The following is a 21,206-nucleotide window of genomic DNA, read 5'->3' on the forward strand; positions in this document are numbered from 1 at the left end:
GCAGAAAAGGCTTTTGACAAAATATAACACCCATTCCTATTAAAAACACTAGAAAGTATAGGAATAAATGGAGTCTTCCTTAAAATAATAAGTAGCATCTATCTAAACTATCAGCAAGTATTATATGTAATGGGGATAAGCTAGAAGCATTTCCAATAAGATCAAGGGTGAAACAAGGATGTCCACTATCACCTCTCTTATTCAATTTGTTATGAGAAATATTAACAATAGCAATAAGAGAAGAAAAAGAAATTGAAGTAATCAGATGAGGCAAAGAAGAGACTAAGCTGTCATTCTTTGCACATGATATGATGATATACTTAGAGAATCTGAGAGAAACATATATAAAAATACTTGAGATAATAAATAAATTTAGCAAAGTTGCAGGATATAAAATAAACCTGCATAAATCCTCAGCATTCCTACATATTTCTAAAAAAGTCCAACAAAAAGAAAGGGAAAGATAAATTCCAATTAAAATTACTGTAGACATTATAAAATATTTGGGAACCTACCTGACAAAAGAAACCCAGGACCTATATGAACACAATTACAAAACACTTTTCAAACAAATAAAGTCAGATCTAAATAACTGGGAAAATACCAGTTGCTTGTGGCTAGGATAAGCTAATATAATAAAAATGACAATTTAACTGAAATTAACTTACATATTTAGTGCCATACCAATCAATCTGCCAAAAAATTATTTAATTGAGCTAGAAAAAATAGAAACAAAATTCATCTGGAAGAACAAAAGGTCCAGAATATCAAAGGAATTAATGAAAAGAAATACTAGGGAAGGTGCCCTAGTCATACCAGATTTGAATCTGTATGATAAAGCAGTAGTCATCAAAACTACTTGGTACTGGCAGAGGCATAAAGTAGTGGATCAGTAGAAGAGATAAGATAAACAAAACACAGCAGTCAATGACTATAGTAATCTACTGATTGATAAACCCAAAGACCCCAACTTCTGGGATAAGAACTCACTATTTGACAAAAACTTCTGGGAAAACAGAAAAATGGTAATGGCAGAAACTGGGCATAGATCAATATCTTACACAGTATACCAAAACAAAGTTCAAATGGGTGCATGATCTAGGTATGAAGGTTGATACTTTAAGCAATCTGGGAGAGTGAGGAATAGTTTACCTGTCACATTTATGGAGGAGGGAAGATTTTATGACCAAACAAGAGTTAGAGAACATTACAAAATGCAAAATGGATAATTTTTATTACATTTAATTGAAAAAAAAATTTGTACAGATAAAGCCAATGCAACCAAGATTAGGAGGTGAATAGAAAATTGGGAAAGAATTTTTACCAGTGTCTCTGATAAAGGCCTCATTTCTAAAATATACAGAGAACTGAGTCAAATCTATAAGAATGCAAGTCATTCCCCAATTGATAGATTGTCAAAGGATATGAACAGGAAGTTTTCAGAGGAAGAAATTAAATATAATTATAAGCATATGAAAAATTCTCTAAGTCACTATTGATTAGAGAAATGCAAATCAAAATTAAAAACAACTCTGAGGTACCACATCTGACAGGTCAGATTGGCTAAAATGACAAAACAGGAAAATTATAAATGCTGGAGAGGATGTGGAAAAATTGGAACACTACTGCATTCTTGGCAGAATTGTAAACAGATCCAACAATTCTGTAGAGCAATGTGAAACTATGCCCAAAAGGCTATAAAAAAAGTGCATACCCTTTTGCCTAGCAATACCACTTCTAGGGCTGCATCCCAAAGACATCATACAAGTGGGAAAAGGACCCGTAAAAACAAAAATATTTACAGCAGCTCTTTTTGTGGTGGCAAATAATTGCAAATCACAGGGATGTCCATCAATTGGGGAATGGCTAAAGAAGTTATGCTATATGAATGTAATAGAATACTACTGTGCTATAAGAAATGAGGAGCAGATGGTCTTCACAATAACCTGGAGAGACTTATATAAATTGATGCTGAGTGAGGAGAGCAGAATCAGGAAAACTTTGTATGCAATTACAGACATATCATATGTGTGGTGACTAACTTTGATAGACTGGTTAGAAGGTTAGAAGACAACTCCAAAAGACTCATGATGGAAAGGGAAATCCACATCCAGAGAAAGAACTATAGAGTCTGAATGTAGTTTGAAGCAAACTACTTGCTCTCTTAATTTTGTGTTTTGTTGTTTTGTTCCCTTCTTTCTCATTGTTCATTCCACTGATTATAATTCTTCTTTACAACTTGACTAATGTTTAATGTGAAGATATTTGTAGAACCTATATTTGATTACATTCCACCATTAGGGGGAGGAGGGAGGAGAGGAAGGGAGACAAAATTTGAAACTCAAGGGATTGTGGAACTGAATGTTGTAAACTAAAAGTAAATAAATTAATTAATAAAAAAGAAAGACTTCTGCTTTCTAAAAGCACATGATGAGGTAAAGGGGGAGATTTTGGGGACCATACCATACAAAATCCATCTTTTATATCTTTCCTTTGGTCTCCATCTTCCCTAGAAAAAAATGCTTACTCCAGAGAGGGCATTTCAAAGGCATAAATTTATTCCCTAGGTGAACATGGAAGAATGAAGAGAAGTTGCATTGGTGACTGTAGGTATGTGTATTAGCAACCACACTAGCACACAGGATGGGCTGCTAGCACAAGTTCTTTGAATCCAACAGACCAGGGTTTCAACTGTCTGAACAAAGTAATACAACCACCTATGTACACCAACAGACCGGGAGAGCACCAACATCTGAGTAGTTGGGGGACTCTTAACAAACCTACTCAGAGTTCTGTCCAGGGAATCAAAAGGCCCTTCTCATGAGCGAGCCCCCAACATAAAGTACCAACCTCCCCGCATATACAGTTTTCAACTAATAGGCTCAGGGCCAGAAGGCATCACAACCCTAGTGACTCAGTGCTTAATTAGCTCAGTACCAAAAGGTGTGAAAGCTTCCTATAAGCAAGCTCCTACTTAGGCAAGTTCCTCCCCTAATGGGCTCTATGTGACTCAGGATGTATTACAGCTATGAAAGCAGCAAGACATTTGTGATTGAAATACCTGTGTACCTTTACACCTGAGAACATGGCTCCTATTCCAAGGGCAAAGGGGACCCATGTAGTTACATATGCCTATTAATGGACATGGAAGATCTTATTACATTAACATTACAGCGTGCCCTTTCTGCTGTCACTGATTCCTAAACTAGACCTTCTACAAATATAGTCTTATGGTATATGGAAAAGGAGGAAATTTAGTCTCAACAAACTAAACTCATTTAGCAGTTTCATGATTTCTTTCCACCTGCTATTTCACAAGGACACTGATTTCCCCTTTATATCCCTTGAGAAGGAACATTATCATATCATTATGAAGAACTAAATTAGCTCCCTGACCCAGCAGTGTGAGGTTGTCTATTTGCAAAGAATACTTGCTGCTTTTGTAGGCTGCCTTCCTTGGGAACAGGAGATCTCAGCTGTGAACTGAGAAGTATTCAATGCCCCCCCACACCCCTTGAAATGAACTTAATAGAACCAAGGACTAGGAAAAAACAATTCCCAGTTCCTAAGGGGTAGAAGGTTAACTGAATGCCAAATTACATTACCCTGGTGATTTGCAAGTCTATCATCTTAATTATTTTGGAAATATAAAAGAATCTGTAATTTCTTTGGCATAGGGAACTCCTGGTATGGAAACTCCCTGTATTGACACTAAGCCATCTATGATTTGGAACTCACTCCATCAATGCAACTTACAACCCATTCACAATTTAAAAGATAAATCCAAGGGAAGTTGCTGGTGGCATATAAAGATTAAGTGACCTGTCCAGGAATACAGACAAGTTGGTAAAAGGGACTAAATTCAAACCCAAGTCTTGCTCTCAAAGTCTCTATCTCTCCTCTGTGCTATAATATTTCTCATTCTCATCTTTTTTATTATTTCAGACAACATTTCTGTACCTTTTACTTAGCAGGAACCCTTTTTCAATTTATGGAAAATTTTTCTTTTCTTGTACAGAGATAAAGGCTGAGAGGCAGGCTTCTTAAGGCTGATGTGGATAGAGCATTCTTTTTTCCAGGGGAATGATGTAATATAATGAACAATGCAAAGTGATACCCACTTTATTTAAAAGTTGGAAGATTTAAAGCCACAGGACTCAAGTTCAAACCCTATCTCTAAGTAAGTCCTTTAATCTCCCTGGACTTTAGTTACCCTATCTTCAAGGGGAGAGGGTTGAACTAGATAACCTCTGAGCCCCTTTCAGAGCTGTATCTAAAATCCCATAATGCACATGACAGGTACCCTGTCAACCTTTGCCATAAGGTCTCTGGTGAGTGGAAATGACTGTCACTTGTGGCAGCCAGTTCCCCCTGGGGGAGCTCTAACTGGGAGGAAGTATTTCTTTATATCAAGACTAAATTCTGCCACTCTGTCACTTTAGCTTGCTCCTGGTTTTCTCCTCTGGGACCAAGTAGAACATAGATAATCCTTCTGATATATGGCATCCACATGAATATTGGAACAAGCTCTCATTTGCCCTACGAGACCTCATTCATTTGTTAATCAATGAAAATTTCAATGCTCCAAGAATATGTGATTTCAATGAAAGTCCGTCCATCAATATAGATCCCAACTCCCTCATAACGCTCACTGCATACATTCAGTAACTTCTCATTTAGCTGTTCCAGTTGCATCTGACTTTGTGACCCCATTTGGGGTTTTCTTGGCAGAGATATTGGAGTGGTTTGTCATTTCCTTCCCCAGTTCATTTTACAGATAAGGAAACTGAGGCAAATGGTTAAGTGACTTGCCCAGGGTCACAAAGCTAGTAAGTGTCTGAGGATGGATTTAAACTCAGGTCTTCCTTACTCCACACCTGGTGTTACCTAACTGCCCTTCAACAACTTAGTAGTAGCACTTAAGTAATATATATATATATATATGTATATATATATATATATATATCACTTCATAGTGCATCTATTGATTCAGAATGGCTGCAGGGGAATGAACAAGACAGCTCTAAGTAGGAATATTTTTCTTTTGGAGGGCAATTGGGGTTGTGATTTGCCCAAAGTCACATGACTAGTGAGTGTGTCAAGTGTCTGAGGCTGGGTTTGAACTCAGGTCCTCCTGACTCCAGGATCGGTATTCCATTCACTTTTCCACCTAGCCACACCAATAGGAATCGTTTTTGAGGAAGTCATAACCAACTATGGGTAAGGCAAGAAGCAGGAAACATGTCCTATAATTAGCTTAAGCCTAGATGTTAATTCTGATCAGAGGATGCTGGAGAAACCATCACGTCCAGAGGCTAGGTCACTGAAAAACTTCACTAGTGGTACAGCTAGTAGAGAAAAAAAAAATGGGCCATCTGCTAGTTGCATATTTTAGCCAAATGTTCTTGCTGAATTTTAAGCCGTTTCTTCATTGCTGAAGTAGTGAAAGTGCTTTCAGCACCTTTCAATTTGGTGATCTTAGCCAAAATTCTAGTTACCCTGCCCTAGATAAAGCCTGGTGGATAATAAGCAAGGCTTTAGGTTAATGAATAACTGAGAAAACCTATAATTAGCAAAAGGCACCATAGAAAAATCATTATCACCATGATTATTATAATTAATTGAGAATTTGGGACTCAATTCAATTTTGATTGATAACTCCCTTATGTTTCATAGAGAATTAGGGTCAAAACTGAGAGAATATAGGTGTTCTAAATCCTAGTTCAATGTTCTAATCATTACTGGAACACTTTGCAGCTCAAATTGGAAAGTGCAGGGTTTGGTGAGGTATAAAGAGTGTGGGATTTGGAGTTCGAGAACCTGGGATTAAATCTTGGCTCTGCTCTTTGCAATTTGGGTGATCTTGTGCAAAAGTCATATAATTCCCCTTCAAGTCACTATAGCTCTAAAGCTATGATCTGATACTCCAAAGACACAAAGTTACACATATGCTATTGATAATTCATGAACTCTTGAGTGCTATAAATGCAGACCTAAAGGATGTTGTTGTTTTTTTCTGGCAGAAAATGGGAGAAGATCACAAACAAAGTGATAATGTTGAAATCTAAAATCTTGTCACCAGGGAAATAATAATAACATCATCAGCAATATGTTTGAAGCAATGAACACCTATGTGATACCAGTCTTAGCATGCTTTCAGAACTATAAAATGGACCATAACAAATTTGAAAGTTATCCTAACAAAAATTTGGACAATATTTATAAACACAAAGCCCATTGCCTCAAAACGATTATATAGAAAAATGAATATTTTCTTATCAAGAAGGAGGAAGCATATGATAAATAAGAATTTTAGAGAAATTCTGCTGAAATAAAAAGATTATTATTTCACCAATCAATTCTAAAAGCTGGCAATATGTGATATTACATTTTTTTTAGCATTTTATTTTCTCCAGTTACGTGTAAAAACAATTTTAACTTTCATTTTTGAAACTTTGTTTTCCAAATTATCTCCCTTCCTTTCTCCCTGCCCCCCCACCATGAGAAGGCAAGCAATTCAATATAGTTTATACATGTACAGTCATGCAAAAACACTTCCATAATAGTCACATTGTGAAAGACTAACTGTATTTCCCTCCATCCTATTCCCCCTCCTGTTTATTCTATTCTCTCTCTTCCTTCACTGTCCCTCCTCAAAAATGTTCTGCTTTTGACTATCCCCTCCCCCATCTCCCTTCTATCACCCCCTTCCACTTCTTTTATCCTCTTCCCTGCAACTTTCCAGTAGGGTAAGTTAGAGTTTTATACCCAATTGAGTGTGTATGTTATTTCCTGTTTGAGCCAGTTCCAATGAGAGTAAGGTTCACTCACTCCCCTCACCTCCCCGCTTTTCCCCTTCATTGTAAAAGCTTTTTCTTGCCTCTTTTATGTGACTTAATTTACCCCATTCTACCTCTCCATTTCTTTCTCCCAGCACATTCCTCTCTCACACCTTAATTTTATTTTTAGGTATTATCCCTTCCTATTCAACTCATACCTGAGCCCTCTGTCTATATATATACTCCTTATAATTACCCTAATAATGAGAAAAGTTTTATGAGTATGAGTTTATAAGTATCATCTTTTGATATAGGAGTGTAAACAGTTTAACTTTAATAAATACCTTATGATTTCTCTTCCCTGTTTATCTTTTCACATTTCTGAGTCTTGTATTAGAAAGTCAAATTTTCTATTCAGCTCTGGTCTTTTCATCAAGAATGCTTGAAATCTCTTTATGTCATTGAATATCCATTTCCCCCCTCATGTATTATACTCACTTTTGCTGGGTAAGTGATTTTTGATTGTAATCCTAGCTATGTTACCCTCTGAAATATCATATTCCAAGTCTTTGATCCTTTAACTTAGAAGCTGCTAAATCTCCTGTTATCGTGATTGTGTCAGCATGATATTTGAATTTTTTCTTCAGCTGCTTGCAATACTTTCTCCTTGACCTGGTAACTCTGGAATTTGGTTATGATATTCCTGGTATTTTCATTTGGGATTCCATTTAAGAAGTGATTGGAGGATTCTTTCAATTTCTATTTTATCCTCTGGTTCTAGAATATCAGAGAAGTTTTCCTTGATAATTTCTTGATAAAGCATGTCTAGGCTCTTTTTTTTTTTTTTTTGGTCATGGCTTTCAGGTAGTCCAATAATTTTTAAATTATCTCTCCTCGATCTATTTTGAAGGTTAGTTGTTTTTCCAATGAGATATTTCCCATTGTCTTCTATTTTTTCATTCTTTTGGTTTTATTTTTTGAGTTCTTGATTTCTCATAAATTCATTAACTTCCATTTGCTCTATTTTAATTTTTAAGGAATTATTTTCTTCAGTGAGCTTTTGGACATCCTTTTCCATTTGGTCAGTTTTGGTTTTTAAGCCATTCTTATCCTCACTAACTTTTTGGACCTCTTTTACTATTTGGCCTAGTTTGTTTTTTAAGGTGTTATATTCTTCAGTATTTTTTCGCATCTCCTTTATCAAGCTGTTGACTCTTTTCTCATGATTTTCTTCCATCACTCTTATTTCTCTTCCCAATTTTTCCTCTACTTCTCTTCCTTGATTTTCAAAATCCTTTTGAGCTCTTCCATGGCCTGAGACCAAATTCATATTTTTCTTGAAGGCTTTGGATGTAGGAGCTTTGACTTTGCTGTCTTCTTGTGAGTGCGTGTTTTGACCTTCCTTCTCACCAAAGTAAGTTTCTCTAGTCAGATTTTTTTTTTCCTATTGTTTGCTCATTTTCCCAGCCTATTACTTGACTTTTTAACTCTTTGTTAAGGTAGGGCTCTATTCCCAGGGTGGAGGGCATACTGTCCCAAGTTTCAGGGGTTTTATGCAGCTGTTTTCAGAGATACTTCTAGGGACCTGTGAATTTTCAGTTCTTCTAAGGTGGTATGAGCAAAGGAAAGGTGTTTATTACTCTCCTGGCCTGTGCTCTGTTCTGTGAGTGACCACAAGCACTCTTTTCTGCCCTGGAACTATGAGTAGGGTACCCCCTCTACTGCTGCCACAAGCTGTGCTATGCTAGTGCTCCTCACCCTGGGAGTGCCACCCAGGACTGTGACCTGCATCTGAGTTTGGGCAAAGGAACAGAATCCTGCCTCAGTGTTAGCAAAGAGTCCTTTATAATATCTTTCTTTTTTTTTGAAGGGGGGGAGGCAAGGCAATTGGGGTTAAGTGACTTGCCCAAGGTCACACAGCTAGTTAAATGTCAAGTGTCATTTGAGACCAGATTTGAACTCAGGTCCTCCTGAGTCCTGGTTCGGTGTTCTATTTACCGAGCCACCTAGTTGCCCCAATATGCTTCTGACCAGTTGTTTGACCCCACCTTACCATCTGTGGGCTGAGAGCTCTGGAAGAAGCCACTGCCACTGTCACTGCTGCTGCTGATTTAGTCATTCCCAAGGCCTTCCCCTGATTTATGGGTTACTGGTTTCAGACTGAGCTGATGCAGCCTGTACTAGACTGCCTTCCATCCTCACCCAGTTCCGAGAGACCTTTCCTGCTGACCTTCTAAGTTGTCTTTGGCATCTGTGGGCTGAGAAGTCAGAAGCCACCATTGCTGCCAGTGTTTCAGTCACCCCATGTCTGCTCTGATTTTGCTGGGGCTTGGTTTGCACTAGATTTCATGCTTCTCTCACCCTGGTGCAACAGATCTTCCCTACTGACCTTCTAGGATGTCTTGGGCTAGAAATTTGTTTCATTCTGTCTTTTTGTGGGTTCTGCTGCTCTAGAATTTGTTTAGAGTAACTTTAAAGGTCTTTGGAGGGGTTTGGGAGAGAGCTCAGGTGAGTGCCTGCTTTTATTCCACCATCTTGGTTCCACCTTCAAACTTATGTTTTTTAAATGAACACCAAAGTGCTTACTTTTGGATTGAACCTATGAAAATATTACCTTTGAATAGAGTTAATGAAATTATTATAATCCAAGGTTGGAAGAAAAAGGCCCTTCTTGGGGAATATTTACATGAACTGAACCAACAATAAGTTAAGAAAGAACATCAAAGAAATGACTGAAAAGGAAAGGCAGGGGCTTATATTGATTCAGAACCAGGTCATAGCTACAAGAAAGTGTAGATGGGTGGTCCTTAAGACACTAAACTTACAGATCAGTGTATATTTGTAATAGTAATGGAATTTAAATTTCGTCTTGCATTGGCTTTGTTTTTGGGTTGAGTGTTAAAACTCAGAGCTTGTGAATCCCACTTGTGGGATGGACTTGTTGATGTGAAAAGAGAGGGCTGAACTGGGAGGAGCAGGTACCATGGATTTAGAAAGGAAGAAGCAGAGGAAGAAAGGCAGAAGAACTTTTGAAAACAGCATCATGGAGGCAGAGAGAGACAGAGGATTGCTGAGGGACAGTTCGAGCTGCCACCTGGAGCTTCCAAGGACTGAGGAGACATGGCTGTGATGCCAGTATTTTGTCTGTCTGTTTTGATGTTGTTTTGCCAGATTCATCCATCAGTGAAGGACAGTGCTCTTGTTGCAGAGGTTCTGGAAACTTGCTGTTGGTTCAGAAGCCCCAAAGAAGGATTTTCTTGTTGTATGTTTACAGAAATCCTGGAAGAGGGTCTTGCTAATGTTTTCAGGGGTCCTAAGACAATGAATGAATGAGGACAGTGGCAATATATCTTGTGGCCTTGTTAAGCTTTGTCTCCCCAGAAACAGAGATTGCTGAGAACTTGCCTCGGGTAAAGATGAAGAAAAGACCTCTCTTTGGGTATTAAATGCTGTGCTCAGGGGTAGGAGGCCTTTGTGCTCTCTACTGCCCCTTTTGAGAAGGTACTTGGCATTAACTGATGATAATTATAATTCAGTTGTGATCCACGGGTGGGAAACTTTTGATTTTTTCTGTTCTGTGACTGACCAAATGAATGTACTTTGTTTATGATTGGAAACTAATCTCCATTTGAGAAGAGGGGCTTTGTGATGGACTAAATGAATGTACTGGCCAGGGGTAGTACTTGGAAATTATTGAATTATACTTGGTGAATGCTGTATTTTTATTTTCTCTGTTCTTAATTTGTCACTGAATAAAATGGAGGGCTGCTATGCTGGTATTTTGAGCCTTGGAAGTTGCCTTTGCTTGGCATTACAACATTTTGCAAGGAAATAGTCTACACTGTGCAACACAATGCTTCAGTAACCAAAAATATATATAACACCAAAAGAGTATCTAGAAAGACTCAATCTGGTGGCTAGAGTGTAACATCAAAACTTCATTATATCTCATAAACTAATAGCTGATAAATCCCTGTTTAACAAATACAGACCCAAAATACTCTTGAGAATCAACAAAGACATTGTATTGGAATTGCCTGATTATCGAACAGAATTGTTACACCAAGTCACATGTAACATGGATCCACAAAAATTTCAAAACAACATTTTTAATGGATCTGGCCATAGCAAATACTCCTAATCTCTAAGTTATATGGAACAAAAAGGCATCAAAATAGAAACGCAATAGAAAAAAAATCAGTCTTGTGGGAATAGGACAATGTACAAATTACCCCAATCAACCTATATGCTGCTAAAGCTGTCCCAAAGATGCTTTCAGTGAGTCTAGAAGATAAGCTTAAAAGCCAGTAAATTCACTCCATTATTAAAAAGCATTTTTTTAATCTACCAGAGCAACAGCCAACAGAACTTTACATAAAAGAATAATAGTGGGATAAATGGTCCCAGGACCATTTTATCTGAACTCCGCTTAAAAAGAAGAGAAAAATTAGAATTAAAATAGCTGGTGTTTATATAGGGTTTTAAGGTTTGCAAAGAGTTTTACAATCATTATCTTATATGCTACTATATACTCATACTACTAAATTGTCATGACCTACTGAGATGGCCATACCCTTGATCATACCCATAAAGGTTATATTTCTATCCTCATGAATTCCAAAATCCTTTGATTGATTATATTACTCCTTATGCTTTAAAACCCCTAATTTCTTCATCTTTATTTTAACCTTTGATACCTCTATCTCTCATTTCTTTCTCAGACCAACACCTCTGTACTGGCTGCATTCTTTGCCACCCCACCCCTTATATTGAACCCTTGGTGAATTACTTCAACTTTATACTGTCCTCTACCTTGGCATCCCTTGCTCCCTTGTCTCATCACTGATCACAAATAAGAAGTCATTGGAAACTTTGGAGAGGACAGTTTCATTTGAATAATGAAGTCAGAAACCAGACTGTAGAAGGAAAGTGTCCCTTAGAGTCAGAACTATAACCAGGATGAGGCAAATAAAGCTTTGCTATAAGGCGTTGAAATTTTAAGGATATTACAATTTAACATGTGCCTTCCTTCTTCTGCTCAACTGAATTTATCTTTAGTATCTAATTGTTTTCGCATAATGAATTTCATACTTGATTTTTGCTTGCCCTGATTGTCAGAATTGATATTATGGGTTGCCTTAAATTTACTCAGGATCTAGAACCCATTTTCTACTAGAGTGTAGATGTTCCAATATACTTATTAAAGCCCAATTTTCACTTGTACTGGGGAGCTAGGACAGGGAAGATTCTCTTTCACATCAGTGTTCCAAGATGGCTACAAAAACATTGAAAAACACAACAAAAATATGAATCTTGACAAGCAAAAAAACCTTATCTTTAATAAGAACAACTACCAAATAGACCAGAATTAGAAAGACCCAGGTGGCCCTGAGTTACCGTTCCAAAACAAACACAAAATCCCCAAAGCCCTTAAAAGAGAGGTAAACTTTCAGAATGCAAAGAATTCCAAGAGACAACTGAATTGTCTAGTTATCACGAGGACAGTGTCTCATCCTGACTTTCCACTAGACCATGTACAGTCCCCGGAGTGTTCATTTCAGCTCAGCTTACCTTGGTCACCTGGCTACTTCCCCCTTGGGAGTCTCATTTCAGGCACAAGTGATTTTCTAAGATAATAAACTGTGGGTCCAAATAGCGATGGCTATTTTGGCCATTGACAGCCTGAACTGTGGCGTCACTCAACAGCTTCACTGGCACCTTGACATTTTCTCATTATGAAACTCTCAAGAACAATTACCTGTTAATGAATTAAAGCCAGAGCTGGTAATTTTGGCTCTGAAGCAAACCATTCGCTATAGGCAGCCTTATCAAACTTATTTATCAGCTGAAGCCGTGCTATATGGATCTGATTGTGACTGAGGTGAAGAAGGGCTTGATACCCAGTCATCCTCTCTTCTTATTAGCTTTTATTCTTTTTACTTTTAGCTTTATTCTTATTACTTTGCACCATGACAGGTCATTTCTCTCTTTACGAAAATGACAAAGTTCATTGACCAATAGATGACCAATTCGTCCAAACTTTTCTGTTTCAGCCAAGCATACCTTGGCATCACCAACTCTCAGTCCCTCATCACTCATATCCAATCAGTTTCCAGGCCTTATTGATTCTGCTCCACAGCATATCTGGCATCTGCCTCTCAATCCACTTACACAGACACCATGCTACTCGAGGTCCTCATCATTACCCTTTCCCTGGACTGTTATAGTAGTTACATTATTGGTCTCTTCTTATGCGGCACATTCTCCATGGAACTATCAAACTGATATATGTAAAGCATTTGCTTTGACCATGTTACATCCCATGCTCAAGAATCTTGTGCATTTCCCTATTGCCTTTAGAATAAAATTAAAAACTCCTTTTTTGTTATTTTAAGCCCTTCACAATATGCTGTGAAAAGCCTGCCCTTTTCAGACTTATTTTACATTAGTACCCCAAGCATTTTGCATTTCAGTCAAACTGGGCTATTTACTCTTTTATCTCTATAATATTCTGTTTCTTACCTGCATAATTTTGGATAGACTATCTCCTGGACCTGGAATGCACACTCTCTTCATATTCTCCTCTGAGAATCTTTGTTTCCTTTTAAGGCTCAGCTCATGTACCATCATCTGTGGGAAGTCTTTATCAATCTCCTTAGTTGCTTGTGCTCTCTATTCCACCTGAAAAAAATAAACAAACATTCATGCATACATATACATATATATAGTATGTCATAAATACATATGTATATACACACATATATGAACATAAATTAGTTATCCCTTCTACATCATGACTTTCTCCATCACAGTTTTGATATATTAGTACAAAATGGGAATGTGGGAGGAGTTTTATTGAAACTGCATATGACGTGTGAAGGGCAGAACACAATGCAGAAAAAATTTTAGAAACCCAAAAATGTGTAAAATGTATAACATCAACACTAATTTTACAATAAGGTATCGTAAACACCCCATGAAAGAAAAAAGATAAAATTCAGACTTCTCTGGTACAAAAGGAGGGCCAAAAAATTTTATACAGGTTTTCCAGATCACAAGAGTACTGCACCCCTAACCCTTGCAATGTGGAAAACATAACTATGTATGTATGCATGTATACTATAAAATATATAAGTTTAAAATAATTATATAAACTAAACTGTACGTTAGATCATAGATAGACAAATATATATATACCTATCTTTTTTTATGCTGCATATTATCCTCCCCCTGAATCCCCCAATATATATCTGCCACTTCCCTAAGGGCAGAGATTGCTTTGGGTTTTTTTTTTTGGTCTTTGCTAGTTGGACTGGATTGATTTCACCTTTGAAGACCTCTTCCTTTTCTAACTATTTCTCTAGCTTCACATCCTAGATATAGGAAGTAGAAAGTCAAAAGATAGGCCTCCTAGACTATCTGTAAGATGTTTGCTTTTCTCTTTATGGATGAAATGAGGTTTCATTTTGGAAGCATAAACTGAAAATCCCAGTGGAGCTATTATGGGCCCATTTTGTAGCGTGGTCCAAGGGGCTAACTGGAGAAAACTAGATATACTGTTAGATGAGGAAGTTGAGAATCTCAGGAACATTCCTTCTAATTACCTTACTGAGAGACCAGAAAAGAGGTTCCCTACCCAGAGATATGGCTAATGAAATTGAGTCTCATGGCCCCTTGTGCTCTGGGGTCCTAGTGCTCAGGCCTGACTCAGGCCTGACCTTCCTGCTCTGCTTAGAGACCCATTCTTCTCAAGGAGAAACAAGAAAACCTCATCTAAGTTCACATGCTCTTCAAGCTTCTACTAGGATTAAAGTGATCAATGGGAAGATATCTCTGACCAAAGAAGGAAGCAGAATTTTTTTGTGCCAACTTTACTCTCTGCCCTCAGAAAAGGACACAACTTGAAGGAAAGGCTGGGGCTTTCTCCTAAGATGAGCTATTTCTGTGACATCTCTTCCTCAATTGTCAGCTGTTCACAATGTGACCCATCAACTTGAGTGAGTGTTGTCAACGTAGGCACAGATAGGAATGTGAGGAAATGATTCAAATAAAAGCTGTTACTGGTGATTCTCCCCAGAGTGACATCCTACCCCTCTCCCCCTCCCAAAAAAATAAAAATAAAAACCCAGAACAAAAATCAGCAACTGAAGAGGGGAATTCTCATTAGAAAAAAGCCTTAGTTAGACCCAGTGTTCAAAGATGCTTTGGAACAGTACTCATTCCTGTTAGACAGTGTCTTGAACTAAAAAGGAGCATATAGATGTGTGTGTGGCCAAGAAATGATTAAAGGATTAACAACCTAAAAAAAGAGAAGAGGCAGGATCGCACAATGCCATTAATACCAGTTTTTAGCTGCATTATGAGGTGGATGGGAAGAGTTAGCAATCATAAACGGCAGGAATTTAATTTAAATATAGGATATTATTCTATAATTAATATTGTTAGTCTTATTAACTAATATAAATATGATATATTTAAATTTAATATAGGATAGGACTAGACTATATCAATGAACAGCTCTCAGCAAAGGAGACTCCCTCAGGTCAGCAGTTTCTGTGCAACTTTTAGTCCTAGAAAATTGCCTACAATTCTGAGAACTTAAGTGCCCTCTCTGGGGTCATATACCCAGTATGTATCGGAGGCAGAATTTGAACTCAGATCTTCCTGGCTCTAATGACAGTTCTAAGCTATGCTTCCTCTTTCACTCAGGATAAGGAAGGATTTTTGATATCTGGATGGATTTGTGATCTCATTAATGGGGCTGCTCTCTCCAAGAGTACATATTACAACCCAAGTAGGTCTCTTTATTTTAAAACTTCCCTAGAGGAATGTAAGATGCCTGAGGGCAAGCACTTTTTCAGTTTCATATCTCTATGCATCACACCTTTGAAGGGTTCTATGTGGCTGAAGCATCCCAGTCTCTGATGTGCCACTGAAAGAGGCAGAGATGCCTGGTATATGGGAATAGAATGTAGGATATCAACAAGAGAAATTACAAACTAGAAGTGTTATAGAAGTATCAATGCAGAGATTTACAACTGATAAATATTGGTTGTGCAGTCATACTAATAGATGATCAATGTGCAGCCCATGTTCCCTATTGTACCCATGCATATAAAGAATTCAAGAGGAACATTTACAATTTGGTGTGTGGCTCTCCTGTGATGGGTATATGGAAGAGCATATTCATCAAAAATGAATCATTCGTTAAACTTCCATTCCATCCTGGTCATTGTGCTGGTCACACAGGGAAGAATTCTTGATAACAAGGGTATTTACCTTTATGTGAGACAAAAATGGAGATCGCAAAATCCCCCTTTTCAGGACTTAGGTCTTTAAAAGTAAAACATTCAGTTACTAGAGATGTTTCTGTCTGAAAGCAGGAGGGTGGGGCTAGATCAGACCTGCCATGGGATTTCTGGTGGCCTGCCAAAAATATAGGGTTGCCATTGTGCACTTTCTTGTTTGTCACGTGACCTGCAGCATCCAACCATCATCAGTCTGTCTCTATTCTAACCTATCAGTGGACTGAAGAAGTTTAGTCTATTTTGATTTTGACCCATTCCTACTGCCAAGTTGTGCCCGACTAGGTTAGATGAACCCTCTAAAGCCTCATTCATATACCTAATTTTAAAAACTTCCCTAACATTTCTACATCACAAGTGAAAACAAGTTCATCTAATGTCCAAATGCGTTTAGCTTTTCTCTATCTCATTGTCTCAATCCAGTCTTTATAATGCTGCCAGGAATTTCATATAGACAAAATGAGTCATGTAATACCTTTTTAAAAAATGTTCAGTCTCTATATTGGCTACCAGGTAATATTCGAACTCCTTTGTCTAACATTCAAAGCCCTCTACAATCTGGTGTTAACCTTCCTTTCCAGCATTGTTTTATATTATTTTCCTTCACACATTTTATATTCTAATCCAGCTGGGCTACTTTTTGCCTGATGAATTTACTGTACACTTTACATTTCTAGGCTTTTGCTCAAGCTTTTCATGAATGCCTGAAATGTCCAATCTCCTTGCCCTACTTCAACAATTAAATTCCTCAAGTGCCCCCTTTCTGTAATAGAAATTTTCCTGGTGCCCTGACTAAGTAATGTGCCTCCTTTTAAAACTTCACAGAACAATTAGTTTTGGAACTTCCCACATTATATTTTGCATTATAGTTAGATATAACCATGCTTTCCCATATTCTAAATCTCATTCTTACCTTTTCCCATCATAGGAGGAAGGAAAGAAGCATTAAGTACCTACTCTATGCCAGGCATTGTGCTAAGTGCAATACAGATATTATCTCAAGTTATGCTCACAAGAACCCTGAGAGACAGGTGCTACAAGGACTCCCATTTTAGAGCTGAGAAAACTGAGAGACAGAGAGGTTAAGTGACTTGTGCAGGGCCACTAATCTAGTAATGTGTCAGGCAGGATCTGAGTTCAGATCTACCCAACTCTAGGCCCAGTGCTCTATTCACTGAACCTCATGACCAGCTTACCTTTTTTGTATCATGTATTTCCCTATAATGTCCATTAAACCCTCATCACTTACATAATTCCTTATTTGCAATCATTTGAAGCCTGCTAAAGATACAGCAAAGGTCCTCTGGGTGATCCTCAGGTCAGTTCTTCAGATGTAAGCATACATCTTTTAGGGGTTATTTCAAGGAGAAACCTGTGGGAAAGACAGTGGGGTACACAATTTCTCCCAAGGCATTACAGTCCTTTCTCACACCCACCTTTTGTGGGCATGCTGCCAGGTCCCCTTCTGAAAGCAAAGAAAGTGACTGACCTGTACCTCCCTCCAGGGCTGATAGAGTTGTGTTACTGAAAATGCCTCATGTATAAAGAACAGGGTTTTAACTTTAATTAAAATAGGCCTGAGGAAAATGTATAACCTCAAAAGAAAACAACATAAGGTATTTTCCTTTAAAGGATAAAAATGCTAATTCTGAGAAGCCAGAAGTCTCAGCAATGAGGCTGAAAGGGATTTTCTTATAGCTTTCCTCCTTCTCTGGAAGGATCAGGGACTATTTTCCCTACAGTTCCCTCTTCAATCTGATTTTTGCCCTTAGAGCCAGCAGCCATGCAAATGAGGAACCTACTTTCATCTAAGATAGTGAGGGTGATTTCTTGAAGGCCCAAAATGTTGAAAGGTGAGAACCTCATCTCCATTTCCCTAAAGAGATTAGACAAGCCTGGACTGGACAGCATTCAATTTAAGGCACTTACTTTGCCAGCATATTTTTCTTCAATGGGTAAAAATGTTCATTTCAAGGAGTCAGAAGTTATGAACCAGCTGGGCACTCCAAAGAATTCACTCATTCAACTATTTCATGAGCATCTCAAATGTGTTAGTGGGAAGTTAGGGAACGAAAGTGATTTAGGACACAGGATTCAGAGCAATACCTTTTGCCTTTGCCAGCAGTGGATTCCTATTATTAAGCAAGGCTCTTGAAACTCCCCAAAGACCAAATCTCTTTTATACACTCACACAGTTATTTAAAGAAGTGGGTTTTCACTTGAATTTCCGTACCTTTTAACTTGTGTTAAATCTAAGCCTGGGAAGGCTTCTTTATTTTCCACCCAATTAATAAATTACACGGTTAAGTTCCTCTAACTTCAATCTAAGGCTGTGATTATGGTAATGAGAAGCTTGGTTCTTACTCTTGCTCACTAAGCAGATTGTTTTCTGTTGTAACTTGGAAGCTAATGCCAGAATTCCCCTCTCCATTCTTTAGGGAATGAATGTCCTACCCACATCTGAAAAAGAAATGATGGATAAAATGTGTACAATGGGACACATACTTTTGGACATGACTGATAGGAGAATATATTTTGCTTGACTGAATTTGTTATGTTATGAAAAAGAAATCAGCTATTTTTTTGATTACTTTGATTTATTTTTAGTTTGATTATAGGATTAAGCACCCTTCTTTAAGAAGACCCCAAAATAAGCCAGACTAACATAGTCTCATAAATCTAAGTTACCTATAGATTTAGTGAATAGACAGATTAAGAAGACTTTATCATTCAGTAGCAGATAATTTAGAATAAGATATAATAAAATAATCATAAGATTAGTCTTTTAAAAAACTATGTTTCCTTTCTTGCAGAAAGGGGTTGCCAAGAGGCTAAGTCCCCCTTCCTGGAAGCTAGAGAAAGGTTAGCCAAAAGGTGAGTTTCTTTTTCCAGTTTTGGTGTAGCGCTAAGGAAGGTGGGGGACGATCACCCACCACAAGTTCCTCTGTCCCAGTATACTACTTACAAAAGGTACCACCTGGAGGAAAGGATGTCTGGTATAGGATGAAGAAAATCTGGGAGAAGCTAAGCTAATTAGTTAGGTGATCTGCTTTCCCCAACGGAATTATGTTTTAAACAAGTTTCTGTCATTTTTCCTTTTTTTTGGCTATAAAAAACCATCTCTGTAAATCACTCCTGGTCTCTGACTTCTGAGGGGTCAGGTGACCTGGTTTGATATGAAATATGCTAGCTTTTTAAAAAAAATATGCTAGCTTTGCTGATTAAATCACAGATGATGGCTCAGTAATTTTGTCCTCAGTTCCCTTTTAATTTCAGATAAGCAATTGTAACAGTTACAAGGATTTTTTTTCCTTGTATTTTTTTAGTTCTTATGAATTTCAATAAATGTTAGGAAAAAATAAAATGTATACAATGTACACTATATATAATATATATACATATATCTCTCTATATATAGATATAGATATAAAAACAAATAGAACTCTTATGTGTTGTCTCCATTAGACTTTGAGCCTCTTCAGAGTAGAGGCAGCAGCTAGGGGGCTCAGTGGAAGGAAGACACCCCTTCCTGAGTTCAAATCTAGCTTTAAACACTTACTGGCTGTGTGATCCTGGGCAAGTCACTTAACCCTGTTGGCCTCAGTTTCCTTATCTGTAAAATGAGCTGGAGAAGGAAACAGCAAACCAAGCCAAGAAAATCCCAAATGGGGTGACAGTAAGACCTGACTGGAAATGACTGAAAGTATTATTGTGGATAACGGGTGGAATGCTGACTGTTGTGTAATCAGAGTCTATTCCCAATTTTGACTTCTCTTGCCCTTATTGTTACTCTAGGACATAGGTGCCAGAGCTGAGGTCTCATATGTATAGGGAACCCCCAGGAAAGGAAATTTCCCATGCTAAAGTAGGTTGGAACCTCCTTTGAAATTTATAGCTTAGGGAGTTGCATTGGGAGGTTAAGTAATCTGTCCAGGATCACACAGCTGGGATGTCAGTCAGTCAACAAGCATTTTATTAAGCACCTACTATGTGGGTACTAGTTTTTTTTTAAAGCACTATACTAAGTATGGGGGGATACAAACACAAGCAATATGAAAGATAGACCCTGAACCTATGTCTTCTTGTCTCTGAGGCTATTTTTCTGAATCAATGAATGACATACATGGCAAATTCCATCAGGAACCTTGAACTTGAAATCATAGGAGGTGCTTTTATTAAATTAATTGGTTCCAAGAAGGAGACATAAGTTACATAAAAAGGGGTATGTTAGGGAGGGAGCTGGGGCTGCTAGCTGGGTCCAGGATGTCCCAAAGGGGCCAGTGATCTATATATCTCCATATGATTCCATGTCTCTTCCTTAGTCTGGTTAAAGGGGAAAATGGAATTGGAGAAGCAATAATAGCAGCATTTATATAGCACTTTAAGGTCTATAAGGTGCTTCATGAATATGATGCCATTTAACTCTCACAACAATCCTGGGGGGATGGGTGATAGAATTATCCCTATTTTACAGAAGAGGAAATCAAGGCAGACAGAAGCCAGGATAAAACATATAGATTAATGTCTGAGGCAGAATTCCAACTCAGATCTTTGTGACTAAAATCCATAATCTATCCAGTGAGCCTTAATTAACATTCTCACCTCTACCCTATTCTTCTTGACTTTCAAGCTGTTGATTAGGTATTCCATCTTGAGAAAACTCACTGTCTGGACTTATTAATAAGGTACAGGTACAAGGGAGACAAGGACTTTACCACTGTGGAAGAAATGCCCGCATTACAACACATATGCCTCTTCCTATTCTGGCACTCTGACATGCTGTTGTTGTTTGCTGAGTCCTTTTGTGTCCCATTCTTTGTGGCCCCATTTTGGTGGGTTTTCTTGACAAAGATACTAGAGTGGTTGTCCTTTCTCTTCTTTAATGAATTTTACAGATGAGGAAACTGAGGTCATACAACTAGTAAGTATCTGAGGCCAGATCTAAATTCAGGGAGACTTCCTGTTTCTAAGCCCAGTGCTCTATTCATTGGGCCACCTAGCTGCCCCCACCCCCCACTTGAGAGTTATCAAATCTTCAAGACAACTTTGAATGGCAGGGCCCAGTGAAAATTAAAAAAGACCAATGAAGGGGGGTGATTATTTTATGCTCAGCCTTAGAAAA

At 37.9% G+C, this 21,206-nt stretch overlaps 1 long non-coding RNA gene across 2 annotated transcripts in view; it reads right to left on the reverse strand.

The window, feature by feature from the left end:
* Positions 1–21,206, reverse strand: part of LOC138175107 (uncharacterized) — a 145,079-nt gene that overhangs the window by 106,815 nt on the left and 17,058 nt on the right. For both annotated transcript variants that reach the window (XR_011171881.1, XR_011171880.1), the window contains exon 2: positions 13,302–13,460. This is a non-coding gene — a long non-coding RNA (uncharacterized lncRNA). The remainder of the gene's footprint in view (positions 1–13,301; positions 13,461–21,206) is intronic.

This window comes from Petaurus breviceps, unplaced genomic scaffold (genome assembly GCF_028583685.1).
Source record: "Petaurus breviceps papuanus isolate PSGF00001 unplaced genomic scaffold, PetGlider_PUasm1.0 76, whole genome shotgun sequence".
Taxonomy (NCBI): domain Eukaryota; kingdom Metazoa; phylum Chordata; class Mammalia; order Diprotodontia; family Petauridae; genus Petaurus; species Petaurus breviceps.